Source organism: Hemitrygon akajei, chromosome 29 (genome assembly GCF_048418815.1).
Source record: "Hemitrygon akajei chromosome 29, sHemAka1.3, whole genome shotgun sequence".
NCBI classification, from domain to species: Eukaryota; Metazoa; Chordata; class Chondrichthyes; order Myliobatiformes; family Dasyatidae; genus Hemitrygon; species Hemitrygon akajei.
The window spans coordinates 5,400,880-5,416,033 of NC_133152.1; positions in this window are offsets into that span (position 1 = coordinate 5,400,880).

The window sequence follows — 15,154 nt, forward strand, 5'->3', positions numbered from 1 at the left end:
ATAGCCTTTGTACTGATAACTCCTTAAGGTTTTCTTAACCGGCAGTGGTGATGGGGGGGGGGGGTTAATGGGAATAAGCTCCCACTACCTATTAAGTACTCGCAGTGGCATACCTCTCAAACAGTCTTTGTCAACCCACTGCTTGGCAGCTCATCTAGGAGAAAACTCTGACCTCAAAGCTGTATTGCCTTGTGGCTATATCGACTCCTGGGGAATGCTTAGGGAGAAAAATCCAGAGCTGGCATCCCTGAGGCAGTCCTACATTGAGTTCAGTGCTGACTGGCAACTCCTGCAATACCACTGGTGCCAGACTGTATCAATCTCTGCCATTCCTTTGGATTCATCAGCTACGTGGAGAGGGGGAGCCCACTGATTCCCTGGACTATACCTTTTCCCACCCTGTCACTTGTAAAAAATGCTATCCCTTTCTCTCAGTTTCTCCGTCTCTGCCTCATCTGCTCTCAGGATGAGGATTTTTCATTCCAGAACTAATGAGATGTCCTCCTTCTCCAAAGAAAGGGGCTTTCCTTCCTCCACTATCAATGGTGCCCTCACCCGCATCTCTTACATTTTGTGAACATTTGCCCTCACCCCATCTCTCCATCGCCACACCAGGGATAGGGATCCTCTTGTCCTCACCTTCACTCCACTAGCCTCTGCCTCCAGAACATTGTTCTCCATAACTTCCGTTAACTCCAACAGGATCTCACCACCAAGTACATCTGTACCTGCCTTGCTGCTTTCCACAGGATTACTCACTACATGACCCGCTTGTCCACTTGTCTCTCCCCATTGATCTCCCTCCTGGCACTTATCCTTACAAGTGGAACAAATGTCACACTTGCCCCTAGATCTCCTCTGTCACTACCATTCAGGGCCCTAAACAGTCCTTCCACGTGAGGCTGTTGGGGTCATTTACTATATCCAGTGCTCTCAATGTGGCCTCCTGTATATTGATGAGACCCACGTAGATTATTGGCTCACCATTTTGCCAAGCTCCAGAAAAAGCAGGATCTCCCGGTAGCCACCTATATCAATTCCACTTGTCATTCCCATTCCGACATGTCGGCCCATGGCCTCCTTCACCAATCAACATCTCAGCTCTTTACTTCACTCCCTCCCACCTCGTGATTTCACCTATCACCTGCCACCTTATACTACTTCCCCTCCCTCTCCCAACCTTCTTGCTCTAACTTCTCGTCCTTTTTCCAGTCCTGATGAAGTGTTTCGGCCCAAAATGTCAGCTGTTTATTCATTTCTATAGATGCCGCCTGACCTGCTGAGATCCTCCAACATTTTGTGTGTTTTGCCTTGGATTTCCTGCATCTGCAGGTTTTCTCATGTTGGTGATATCACTCCACTGCCTCGGGATACCAACTCCAGATAATCCAAATCTCAGAAACTTGAGAGACTTTGCAATGTTGCAGAATATTGATAGTTCTGTTTGGAAGTTTGGTTGATCGCTGAACTTGGCAAAATGTTTGCAGATGTTTAGCCTCCAATCGAGAAACCATCATCAGTACGCGGTTGAGGGTGTTGTCTCCTCAGAACGCCACTTATGTACTCCTCCGGGGTCAAATAGATATTGATTAGACATCATGATCGGATTGGCTGGTTCAAAACTCTGTGAATAGTTTAGCAGTAGAAGATTCTGGTTGGCTAGCTTTGAGGGAAGTCCATTGGAAGTGTTTACTTCGCTGACAAGATCCCGAGATTACTGGCGATTCGTTAATTGTTGATGTTGTTGTTTCTTTTTTCTCCGTAAGGGTTCATATACTGGATCTACGTTGATTTGTTTGTTGATGGATGCTTCTGTAGAGAAACATGCTTTGAGAAATTCTCATTTTTTTCTTGTTCTTGCTTGAGTAAAGACTCTGGCTATCGTCCAGTTGGAAAGGTGTCCTTCTTCATCTTCATGGGCTGATACTAACGAGAGTGGGTCATGTTTTCTGTTCGTTAGCTGATGCTCATGTAGCCTCGTCAATAGTTTTCTTTCTGCTTGACCAATGTAGAACTTGTCGCAGTCAGTACACTGGATTTCATAGATTTTGTTCTATTGGTCACATTTTGTTGTGATAGGTTTCTCCTCAAAGTTGCAGTCAGTTTGTTAGCAATTGTGATGTTACGCTGCTGAAGTAGACTTGCTGTAACTTCCAGGACGCTCTTTATGTAGGGCAATACAATTTGTTTATTCATCGTTCATGTGGTTTGCATATTTGGGTTTTTGATCTTGAAGTGCCTTCGGATAAAGCTTCTTGGATATCCATTTTGTTGAACGGTCTTGTCTTGAAGAGGCAGTTTTCTTCTTCCAGTTTTGTGTCTGTGGTGTTGCAAAGGGACTCAATCATCTTGAATAAGGCCTTCACGAAGCTTTGTTTGTGACACTTCGGGTTATTGCTATTGAAGTTCAGAATTTGATTGGTGTGTGGTGCTTTCCTTTAGACTGAAATCTGTAATTGACCAGCAGTAGTTCGTTTGATAAGAACATCTAGGAATACAAACTGGCTTTCCTTTTCAATTTCCATTGTGAACTTAATGCTATTAAATACATTATTTAGCAGTTGATGTGTTCATTGTGCATCGTTTTCCTTGATAATCATGAAGGTGTTATCCACATACAAAATCCAATGAAGTGACTAGGACAAGCACTATGTTAGTCAAACCTATTGACGAGCTACATGAGCATCCACTAGCGAGCAAAAGGCATGACCGACTCTCGCTAGTATCAGCCCACAAAGACGAAGAAGGACAGCTTTTCAACTGGACGACAGCTAGAGTCTTGACTCAAGGAAAAACAAGAAAAGAATGAGAATTTCTCAAAGCATGTTTCTCTACAGAAGCATCCATCAACAAACAAATCAACGTAGATCCGGTATATGAACCCTTAACGGAGAAAAGAGAAACAACAGCATTAACAATTAACGAGTCGCCAGTAATCTCGGGATCTGATCAGCGAAGTAAACACTTCCAATGGACTTCCCTCAAAGCTAGCCAATCAGAATCTTCTACTGCTAAACTATTCACAGTGTTTTGAACCAGCCAATCCAATCAAGATGTCTAATCAATATCTATTCAGACCCCGGAGGAGTATGTAAGCTGGCATTCTGAGGAAACAACACTCTCAACTGCGTACTGATGATGCTTTCTCGATTGGAGCTGAAAAGTCTGCAAACATTTTGCCAAGCTCAGTAATCAACCAAACTTCCAACTTGTGGGAATGCTGAGTAGAGTTCTGAGCCAGTCTAAAGATTATTATTGGAATGGGCTCATTATTATCATCACATTGTTTGCATGCTATCCTTATGTAAGCAGGTTATTTCATGCTAATACACAGACATTGTTAAAAGGGAAAACAGCATGCGGAATATCTTGATTTTGAAGCAACTTTTGCCTCATTTGGCCAGAGGCCGTGCTGCACACTGAAGGTGGTGGTGATTTTCATCACCGATATTTGTCTTTGCAGGTGGCATCAGCAAGATGGACAGCCAGCAAGTAGCAGATGAATGTTGGGACATCTGGGAACATATTGCTCACTGGAAAACAGTGAACATAGTTCCTTTATTTAAAAAGAGAGGTAGGGATAAACTTGGTAATTATAGAGTGAAGAGTCAAACATCAAAGGAAGGGGTTAAATATTGGAAAAACTTCAGAAGGACTGGAATAATTGACACTTGGAAAGACAGAGGTTAATTAACGATAAGCTGCATAGCTTTGTTAAGGGAAGATGCTGCCTAATTAATTTTTTTGAATTGTTTGAGGAGCCAGCTAAGCATGTCAATGAAGATAAATACAGTTGAGGTAAGCAAGGCTTCCCCCACACCCCACCCCACCTATCCCATCTTAACGGAGCACCATTGAGATCATCCTGACAAGTTGCATTTCCATCTGGTATAGGAGCAGTCGAGCATCGGACCTAAAGTCCCTACAAAGGACTGTGAGAACAGCTGAGAGGATCTTAGGGGTCTCCCTACAATCCATCGGGGCATTTATACATTTATCAGGAGAGCTGTATATGCTTAGTATTGTGAAGGAAGCCACCCATCATCCAGCCACCTCTTCAGCCACTTCTTTGACTCTCTACCATCAGGCAGGAGACTCCGATGCATAAAAACAAGACAGACAGGATGAGAAACAGTTTCTTCCCTCAGGCCATTAGAATTCTGAACTCGCCATTGCATTGTATTCAAAGTGTCGCTGGTTAATCTTTTCTGTACTTTACAATATTTAATATTAATGCACTTTAGTTTGTTATTTATGTGGGATTCATCTGTAAATTTTATCCTTACCTTTAAAGTTATTGTGCGTTATGTGTTTTACACTCCGGTTCAGAGAAATGTCTCATTTCTATATACTTTAAATGGTTATGTACACTATATACATGTATATAGTTAAATGACAACAAACTTGACTTGGCTTGTCCTGATGTAGTATATATCGATTTTCTTAAGTCCTTTAAGAAGGTGCCACTTGAGAGACTGGTCCATAAGGTTAGGACCTACAGGATCCTTGGCAAAGTGGATCCAAAATCAGTTTGTTATACGAAGCGGAGGGTGATGTTGAAGGGTTGTTTTTGTAGTCAGAAGCCTGTGACCTGTGTTGTAGCACTGAGACAGCTGATACCTTACTATCCCCATTAACAATCTAGGCCTGTATAGAGAAGCTATTTTTAAGTTCATGGATGACATAAAAATTGGTGGTGCTGTTGAAAGTGAGAAGAGAGGACTTTGGCTGCAGAATGATATTGATAGAGTGTGTAAGGTGGGCAGCGTAATGGCAAATGGAATTTTCAGAAGGCCAGTAAGGCTAGCATATACATAATGGATGGTAGGGTCCTACAATATATTGAGGACAGAGGGACTGTGCTACATATCCAGGGACTCTTGAGATAGTGTACCAGTAGTTAAGGTGCTTAAGGAGGCATTCAGTGTTAGCTGGGAAAAGAATCTAAGAGCAGAATATTTATGAAGCAACATTGATTTGCCACGACTTACTGGCTTAAATTCAGGACCACACATTTGGATCTCTAGAGTATAGAAGGCTCCCAAACCTAATGCTGGGGTACTGTATGTGTTTAATAAGTTTGACAAACCTTATTGAATTTTTTGAAGTAGTTACGAGGAATGTTGACGAGGGTAAGGCAGTGGATGTAGTCTATATGGACTTCAGCAAGGCCTTTGACAAAGTTCCACATGGAAGGTTAGTTAAGAAGGTTCAGTCGTTAGGTATTAATGCTGGAGTAATAAAATGGATTCAACAGTGGCTAGATGGGAGATGCTAGAGAGTAGTGGTGGATAATTGTTTATCGGGATGGAGGCCGGTGACTAGCGGGGTGCCTCAGGGATCTGTTTTGGGCCCAATGTTGTTTGTAATATACATAAATGATCTGGATGATGGGGTGGTAAATTGGATTAGTAAGTATGCTGATGATACTAAGGTAGGAGGTGTTGTGGATAATGAGGTGGGTTTTCAAAGCTTGCAGGGAGATTTATGCTGGTTAGAAGAATGGGCTGAATGTTGGCAGATGGAGTTTAATGCTGAGAAGTGTGAGGTTCTACATTTTGGCAGGAATAATCCAAATAGAACATACAGGGTAAATGGTAGGGCATTGAGGAATGCAGTGGAACAGAGAGATCTAGGAATAACAGTGCATAGTTCCCTGAAGGTGGAGTCTCATGTAGATAGGGTGGTGAAGAAGGCTTTTGGAATGCTGGCCTTTATAAATCAGAGCATTGAGTACAGAAGTTGGGATGTAATGTTAAAATTGTACAAGGCATTGGTAAGGCCAAATTTGGAATATTGTGTACAGTTCTGGTCACCGAATTATAGGAAAGATATCAATAAATTAGAGAGAGTGCAGAGACGATTTACTAGGATGTTACCTGGGTTTCAGCACTTAAGTTACAGAGAAAGGTTGAACAAGTTAGGTCTCTATTCATTGGAGCGTAGAAGGTTGAGGGGGGATTTGATCGAGGTATTTAAAATGTTGAGAGGGATAGATAGAGTTGACGTGAATAGGCTGTTTCCATTGAGAGTAGGGGAGATTCAAACGAGAGGACATGATTTGAGAGTTAGGGGGCAAAAGTTTAAGGGAAACACGAGGGGGTATTTCTTTACTCAGAGAGTGATAGTTGTGTGGAATGAGCTTCCTGTAGAAGTAGTAGAGGCCAGTTCAGTTGTGTCATTTAAGGTAAAATTGGATAGGTATATGGACAGGAAAGGAGTGGAGGGTTATGGGCTGAGTGCGGGTAGGTGGGACTAGGTGAGATTAAGAGTTCGGCACGGACTAGGAGGATCGGAATGGCCTGTTTCCGTGCTGTGATTGTTATATGGTTATATGGTTATATACATAGATATCTAATGGCTACAATGGGCTAAAGAGCCAAGAGCATCTTAGCTGTCATGGTAGCACAAAACATTGACGGCCTTTTGCCCCTTGCAGGTTCAAGTTGAAGTTTATTGCTCAAGTTCATCATCATAGGCAGACATAGAGAACACAGCTCCATCATGGGCACTAGCCTCCCCAGCATCGGGGACATCTTCAACACAACAAGATGCCTCAAAAAGGTGGCATCAATCACTAAGGGCCCCCATCACCCAGCACATGCCCTCTTCCTATTGCTTCTATCAAGACGGAGGTAAAAGAGTATGAAGACACATATTCAGCCCCTCTTCCATCCGATTCCAACACGGACAATGAAACCATGTACGCTATCCCACCGTTTTCCCCTCCCTTTGTGCACTACTTATTTAATTTATTTTAAATATATATAAATTATAATATATATATATATATACTTTTTACTGTAATTTAAAGTGTTGTAATTATGCATTGCACTGTTTTGTTGCTGTAAAACAATAAAATTCTTGACATGTGCCAGTGATATTAAACCTGATTCTGATTCGGAAATACAGAACACAGAATCAGAATTCTGATTCAGATTCTGTAGTTGATTGGAAGAGGTTGAATTATGATGTTATTAGGAAGAATCTTGGGAGTGTAAATTGGGAACAGATGGACTTAGGGAAAATGCACAACAGAAATGTGGATAAATAATCTCTTTCTCGAGCTTCCAGCTGGGTACAGGTATTGATTTTAACCACTGTTTCGATGACAAACACTGCCATCTTTATCAGCGATGATGCCTAGGCATGTCTAATCCAGTGGTACATATACCCCCGTCTTCCGTTCCTCCGGATTTGTTAGCCACATCCTGTCCACTCTCCCACCTTGATTACAATTGAATTCCAATTTTTACTTAGAGCGAGACCTCAGTTGTTGTTATAATTCTTTTCCTCTAGTTTTATTTTAATCACTTCCTGCATTGGGGCTCACAAAAACCTTTGGCATTGCACAGTAGTTTTGTGCTGTCAAAGTCAATCCTATGGTCATTGCAGATCCGTTTTCAGAAATGTGGATATTCTTTAGGGAGAAGTTGCATGAGGCTCGGGATAGGATGGATCAGGGATAAAAGAGGAAACGTGCCTGGAGTTGCAGGAGGTAATGGAGGTCTTAATGCATTCACGATACCACAGAACAAGCTGATATGATGGGAATTGTTTGGCATTAAGAAAGAGAATTTTGAAATAATTCAGATAGTAAGTGTCCAGGGCCAGATGGGATATACCCTGGGTTACTACAGGAAGTGAGAGAAGAGATTGCTGCATCTTTAGTGATGATCTTCTGAAATTTTAGAGACCCTGGTGTGCCTTCTTCTTGATTGCATCTATAGTATGTTCTGGGCCCAGGACAGACTTCTGGGATGTTGTCACTCACCCTTCAATAAGGACTGACTTGTTGACACTTGATTTCCCCTTCCTAAAGACCAATATCAATGTTGAGTGCAAGGTAGTTGTTATGACACCACTCAACCAGCTGATGGATCTCACTCCCACACACGTTCTTGACACCATCTGTGATTCTACCAACAGTGGTGGTGTCATTGGTAAATTTCTGGATTGTGGTGGAGCTATGCTAAGCCATGCAGTCATAGGTATAGAGAGAGTAGAGCAAATTACTAAAGAAAAGGAATTATCTGGAGTACAGTGATGATTGATAATTAGATTGCAGGAAATGAAAATCTGAGATAAAAACAGAAAATGCTGGAAGCACTCGGAAGGATCTGTGGAGTGAGAAAGAGAGTGCATGTTTCATGCCTGAGGCCACCTTTCCTGAAGGAAGTAGCTAGGTTCTGAGGGAGGTAAGAAACCGGAAATATTAACCCTGTTTCAATTTACATAGGTTCTCCCTGACCAACTGAGTGCTTCTAGTACCCACACTAACATTCCACAGATCCAGATAACCAGAATGTAATCTGAAGCAGGGAACCTAGTAAAGTTTACAGATGGAAAGGCAGATACCTGCTTATTGCCTTGTTTCCTGCACAACAAAGATGGATTGCCTTGGGCTGGTTAGTAAAGGACGAATTTCAACTTGTAGTGAGGCTAAACAGTTAATAGATTGGTATTTCAACTGAAGTCTTCAGACCTCTCAATTATACAGGACCTTACACACATCTGTCAGACCCTGCTTTAATAACCATGGTTGGGTTGCAAGTCTGATTTAACAGCACTTTGTCGACTGAGCATCAGTATTCTCATCCAAAATGAACTGGAGCTACCAAACAGCTCAAAAAACACTGAATTCATCAACCATGTAATCCCTTCATTTTATACCTCCAGACATATTTTAACATATTTTAAAAAGAATTTGCATTTTTCAAAAAAGCACACAAACCTGCACCCACTTTGAACATGTTCTCTTTTTAAGCAGTTGTAGTTAAATCAAAGTTGAATTCCAGAAGGTAAAATAAAATCTCACATAATTCAGGCTGTGCCTCTTTTTGAAATTTTATTGCTGCTAACTAGAATATCCTATCCTTTGAAATGCAGAATCCATTGACTGTCTTTGAGGATGTGTGACTCTCTTGCATAAATTATGCATGAATTTCAGTCCCATTGTCAATTGCGTTTTAAGATCTTCCCACAGTTCCACTTTGGGGTCACATCCCATGTCACCAGACTCAGTTTCCATCTTGCTTACTCTAAGCAATGCATATATATGTGCTTTCTACTTTAATGTGTTTTTAGGGATCAATTTCTCACATCTCAACTCCATTTCACCCTAAACGAAAAGGCCTGTGTAGAAATTAATAGAATCACTAAGATTGACAGGGGTGTTAAAAAGCTTTTAAAAACAGAATAGCATAATTTTTTTCTAAACTGCCCAAAGACTACATTTTAAAAATAAAAAATTCATTTGATACATAGGTCTGCATTAATAATTTATTTTTATAAAATACAATCTTTTTTTAAGGAATTTAAATAGTTTAATTGTTCCAGTAATCGAATTGTCAAGGCAATAGTCTCTAGAATTCTTTCCTTAAATTTTATTGCCTCTCAACCTATGTTCTCCTTTATGATGATCCTTAACCCCGTCTCTTTGATCATCCCTGGCATCTCCTTCAGTTTAAATTTTGTTTGATAAAAGTCTGATGAAGGAGCTTGAAAGTTAAAGGCACTGAATGACTATGTGACATTGTTTTATTAACCCAGTTATTTTTCTGTGAAACCTGGAAAGTGTGCAGACCTGATGATTTAAGCAGAAGTTAGCTTGGAGAAAGTGTTTCTCTGGTGGGAGAATCAAGGGGCCACTGTTTAAAAATACGGATTTGCCAATTAAGACAAAAATAGGTCTTTTTATTCAGAGGATCGTGAGTGTGGGAAGCTCTCTTCCTTAAAAAACAATGGAAGCAGATCTTTAAAACAAAACTTGATTGACTTTTGATGAAACAAGGTTATGGGGTAGGCAAGAATTGGAGATGAGGTTACTAACATGATCTTACTAAATGGTAGAGTAAAATTAAGGTGCCATTTAGCCCACTTCATCTGATCTGTATGTTTGCTAGTATGTCCCACTTTTCATCTAGTTAAGGATGAGAATGAAATGGCAAGACAAGATCTCAGATTTGGATTTTCTCATGTTGACAAGGTTCCTGGTCTCCTGGTGAGGTGGACATCCCAGGATGCTGGCTAAGGGTTGCTTCCCTACAGGGAGAGACAGAGGGAGAGAAAAGGCAACCACAAGTAAAATCGTAAGGGATCCCTTCATCCAGACACTTAGGAAGATCTCATTCATCATGTTCTGTTAAGCAAAGCATCATCATCACTGATCCTGGAATCTATGAGCAGGGGAGCACTGCTGAGGTAGGCCATACCAGGAGTAGCTTAAATCACAAAGTGGCAGCATATGAGCCAAATGAATCATCCAGTTCTGCCTTGCTCAATCTGCCATCTATAGTTGAGAGCACAAACAGTCTCACTAAGACTACCACAGTGAACTAGCCAACCAGCCATCTCAGGACTTGAAGGATGAGCAATAGTACCAATGATAATTGGAGTCAAAACATTTCTTGAAACAGAAAATGTAGTGCACAAGAACAGATATGGATATCACACCCATTTTTTGGGGAATTGTATGATGATTTATTTATCTCTCATTTATCTTTATCTATGTTATCTCCATGCTCCTCATACTGTTAACAAATTTAAAAAATCCTAGTAATGTCAATCTGTGTGTCTTTTAAAAGACCATTCTTTGCTTGATATGTACCATCCGTCACTAAGGACCCTGGCCATCTGGGACCTGCCTTACTTTAGTTACTAACATCAATGCAGAGGTACAGGAGCCTGAAGACCTACACTGAAAGATTTCAGAACAGCTTCTTCCCCTATCATCAGATTTCTGAATGGTCCATGAAACCATGAACACTGATTTGTTATTTAATTTTTTGCACTACATATCTACTTTGTAATTTATAGTAATTTTTATGTCTTGCACTGTACTGCTGCCAAAAAGAATGAATTTTCATAACATACAAGTCAGTGATAAAAAGGTGATTCTGATGGAGTGATGTTGGCGTGAAAAGTTGGGAAAGCACCCACTTGTTTGGTAGCCAGTTCAGCAAAAATGAACTACCGGGTAACCCAATCAATTTATGTTCAGAATTCTCTGTCTTTTGAGTTATGGAGGTTTCATATTTATACTATGTGTTGGAAACCATTGACTGGTTTCACTTCTTCTAAAAAATCATGATTAAAGATCATAAATATAAAGTAAAAGGGCAACAAATCAAGAGTGACATAAGGAAAAAATGTTTTGAAATAGATACTAGTATGTACAGCCTATAAGAGGGAATTAGAAAAATTAGAAAAATGGATTAAAATTTGCAAATCTGCCAAGGAGGGTCCAGATGGTGAAATTAGTGAATTGTCCTGGTAGAAAACGAACATGGATGCAAAGGTTCAAATGGCCTCCTTCTGTGTCATATCCATCCTATGATGCTGTGACAATCAGCTAGTTCTAATTTTATCATTTTACATTCCTTCAGGAAAGGTAAAGGTGTCCTTCTGTCTACACTATTGATATTTAAATTGATATTTCCTCAATTTACATTCTGGAGTTTGAATTAACTAGACTGACCTCGACAGGCAATTTCGCACAAATTGGAATTTGATGATCGGATTATAAGTTTTTTAAGAAGTACTTTGTGCTTTACACAGAGAGATACTGCTGCAAGGAGCTGAGAAATGTCCTCTCTGCAGGTAACCTCTTCAGAACTACTGAAGTATCTCGGGTTAAGCAGTGGCTGGCACCAAATAAGACTTTTGATTAAGAACTTCCCCAGAGCTACTTTTGTTTCTCTGTACAATCTTCATGAAAGGTGTGGCAGAAGTAAGGTCTCAGCTGTAACCTTGGCAATGCCCCAGCATTTGGAGGCTCAAGCTCCTGGGAACCTCTGGTCATGTTGAGAGCAGGAGGGTGGGAAGAGTGGTAGGGTTATTTAACCTCTGGAGCCCATGCCTTTATTCAGTGAGATCAAGGCTATCTTTAACTTAATTCACCTCTCTATTCACCTTTTCTTTTGATTAAAAGAAATATATCAACCTCAGATTTAAAATCATCATCTGACCTCCTCCAAATCTTTCCCACTTCCACATATCGAAGTATTTCCTAACCTTTTTCTGTCTTTGAAATATAGCCTTTCATCCAGAGCTCCCCTTTCTGATCAGTTCACCTCAATGTTTGTAAACTCCTTTCAAATCATCCCCAGACCATCTAAATCCCAGTGAATTAATGAGGAATTAGTGTGATCTCTCTCTCTACCCTCGAAGTCTATGTGTGACTCTAAAGGGCAGATAGTGCTGAGACCTGAACTTATTAAATGCGGATGACTGTATTGAAATCTATTTGTCATAATTTGCTAATTACTCACTCTATTAATACTTTGAAGAAATTTCTTCAGCCAGAGTATAGCAAATCTTTAAAATTCTCTGTGTAGCAGAGTTGTAACTTAGCTGATGAGTGTAATATACAGCATAAGGCAGAGACTGAAACAGCTTAAGATATTAGGGCTGTCAAAGGACACGGGGATGGTCCAGGAGATGGTCACTGAGGTATAAGCCATGATCTTACAGAATGGTGGTGCAGGGCTAAGACCAGAGTAATCAGATCCTGTTCCCTGTGTTCTGATAGTCCATCTGGATTTCTTTGAACAACCCCATCTATTTGCCAGCAGTGAATACGATTATGTGATGTTCTATATAATCATCTAAATGCTGTGACTAACATTGTTCAAAACACTGGGATTATTGATGGTTTCAAAGACTCACTGGGCCAATGGGCTTGTTTCCCTGATGACTATGTAACACAGGTCCATGCACAGATATAATTGTTACAATTATGATGAAGGTGAGCCAGCAGCTATACTTCATTAAGAACTTGAGGAGATTTAGTTTGAGACAGTAAGACCATGAGATACAGGGGCAGAATTAGGCCATTTGGCCCATCAAGGCTGCTCCACCATTTCATCAATGCTGATCCAGTTTTCCTCTCAGCCCCCATCTCCTGCCTTCTCCCCTGACCAATCAAGAATCAATCAACCTCTGCTTTAAATACACATAAAAATTTGGCCTCCACGGCTGCCTATGGCAAAGAATTCCACTCTCTGGCTAAAGGAATTCATCCTCATCTCCATACTAAAAGTATGCCCGTCTATTCTGAGGCTGTGCCCTCTGGTCTTAGACTCTCTCACCATAGGAAACATCCTCTCCACATCCACGCTATCAAAGCCTTTCACCATTTGAAAGGTTTCAATGAGGTCACCCCTCATTCTTTTGAATTCTAGTGAAAACAGGCCCAGAGCCATCAGATGCTCTTATATGACAAGCCATTTAATCCTGGAGTCATTTTCGTGAACCTCCTTTGAACTCTCTCCAATTTCAGCACATCCTTTCCAAGATAAAGGCCCCAAACTTGGGAAACTTTCAGACCTCTGGGGTATACACTATCTGGTCCAGGTGATTTATCTACCTTTGAACCTTTCAGTTTCCCAAGAACCTTCTCTCTAGTTATGATAACTTCAGACACTTCATGTCCTCAGACACCCGGAACTTCCCCTTACTGCTAGTGTCTTCCACAGTGAAGACTGATGCAAAATACTTATTCAGTTAGTCTACAATTTCATTGTCCTCCATTCCTACCTTGCCAGCAGTGTTTTTCAGCAGTCCAATATCCACTCGTGCCTCTCTTTTACACTTTATACATCTGAAGAAACTTTTGCTATCCTCTTTAATATTATTGGTTAACTTACTTTTGTATTCCATCTTCACCTTCTTAATGACTTTTTTAGTAGCCTTCCATTGGTTTTTAAAAACTTCCCAATCTTCTAATTTCCCATTAATCTTTGCTCTATTAAATGCCCTCTCTTTGACATTTATGTTGGCGTTGACTTCTCTTGTTAGCTATAGTTGTGTCCTATTTCTTTTAGAGTACTCTTCCTCTTTGGGATGTATATATCCTGTGCTTTCCAAATTGCTTCCAGAAATTCCAGTCATTGCTGCTCTGCCATCATCCCTGCCAGTGTTCTTTTCCAATCAATACTAGCCAACTCCTCTCTCACACCTCTGTAATTCCCTTTACTCCACTGTAATACTGATGCATTTGACTTTAGTTTCTCCTTCTCAAATTTCAGGGTGAATCCTATAGTGGCATGAACACTTGCCTCTAAGGGTTATTTTAATTCAGCTTTCTAATCAATTCTCCATTACACAATACCCAATCCAGAATAGCTGATCCTCTAATGGGCTCAACCACGAGCTGTTCTAAAAAGCCATCTTGTAGACACTCCAGAAATGACCCATCCTGTAATCCAGCACCAACCTGATTTGACCAATCTATCTGCATATTGACATCCCCTGTGACTATTGTAACATTGCCTTTTTGGCATGCATTTACTATCTCCTGTTGTATGTCACCAAAGATTCTAGGAAATTTCTACAGATGTACCATGGACAGCACTTTGAATGGTTGCATCATCGTCTGTATGGCGGTGCCAACATACAGCATCCTAAGGGGCTTCAGTCAGTTGTTGGCTCAGACAGCTCCATCACAGGATCATGCCTGTCCATATCTTTCAAAAGTGGTTCCTCAAGAAGGTGGCATCCATCATTGAGGACCCTTGCCATCTGGAACATCCTTCTTCTCATTACCACCATATGGGATGAGGTACTGGAGCTTGAAGATCTAAACCATATATGTCAAACTCAAGGCCCGCGGGCCAAATCCGGCCCGCGGTGGAATTATCTTTGGCCCGCGAGATAATATCTAATTACTATTAAAGCTGGCCCCAGTAATCGAAGCGCCTATGGCGTATGATATGGCTAATGCTGAGTTTATTCAGGTACCAGGTTTTCAGGGCTTTTAGTGTTTATTCGGCAGTCTTGCTCGGCAGTCTTCTTCATAAGAAACGAAATTTGTAAAGTGAAACACTTTGTAGTTATAGCAGAGAGCAGGCTGAAAAAACGGAGGCAACGAAAGCTGCGTTCGCACGCGTCCGACTGATCCGGCCCGCATGAAGCTGCATTTTGCTCAATCCGGCCCGTGACCTAAAATGAGTTTGACACCCCTGATCTAAACTCAATATTTTAGGAACAGCTTCTTCCCCCCTACCATCAAACTTCTGCGTGGTCCACGAACCATGAACAGTACCTCAGTATTCCTCTCCTGCACTATTGATTTATTTGTTTTTATTGTAACTTAGACTAATTTGTTAGGCCTGCTGCCACAAAACAACAATTTCACAACGTATGTCAATGA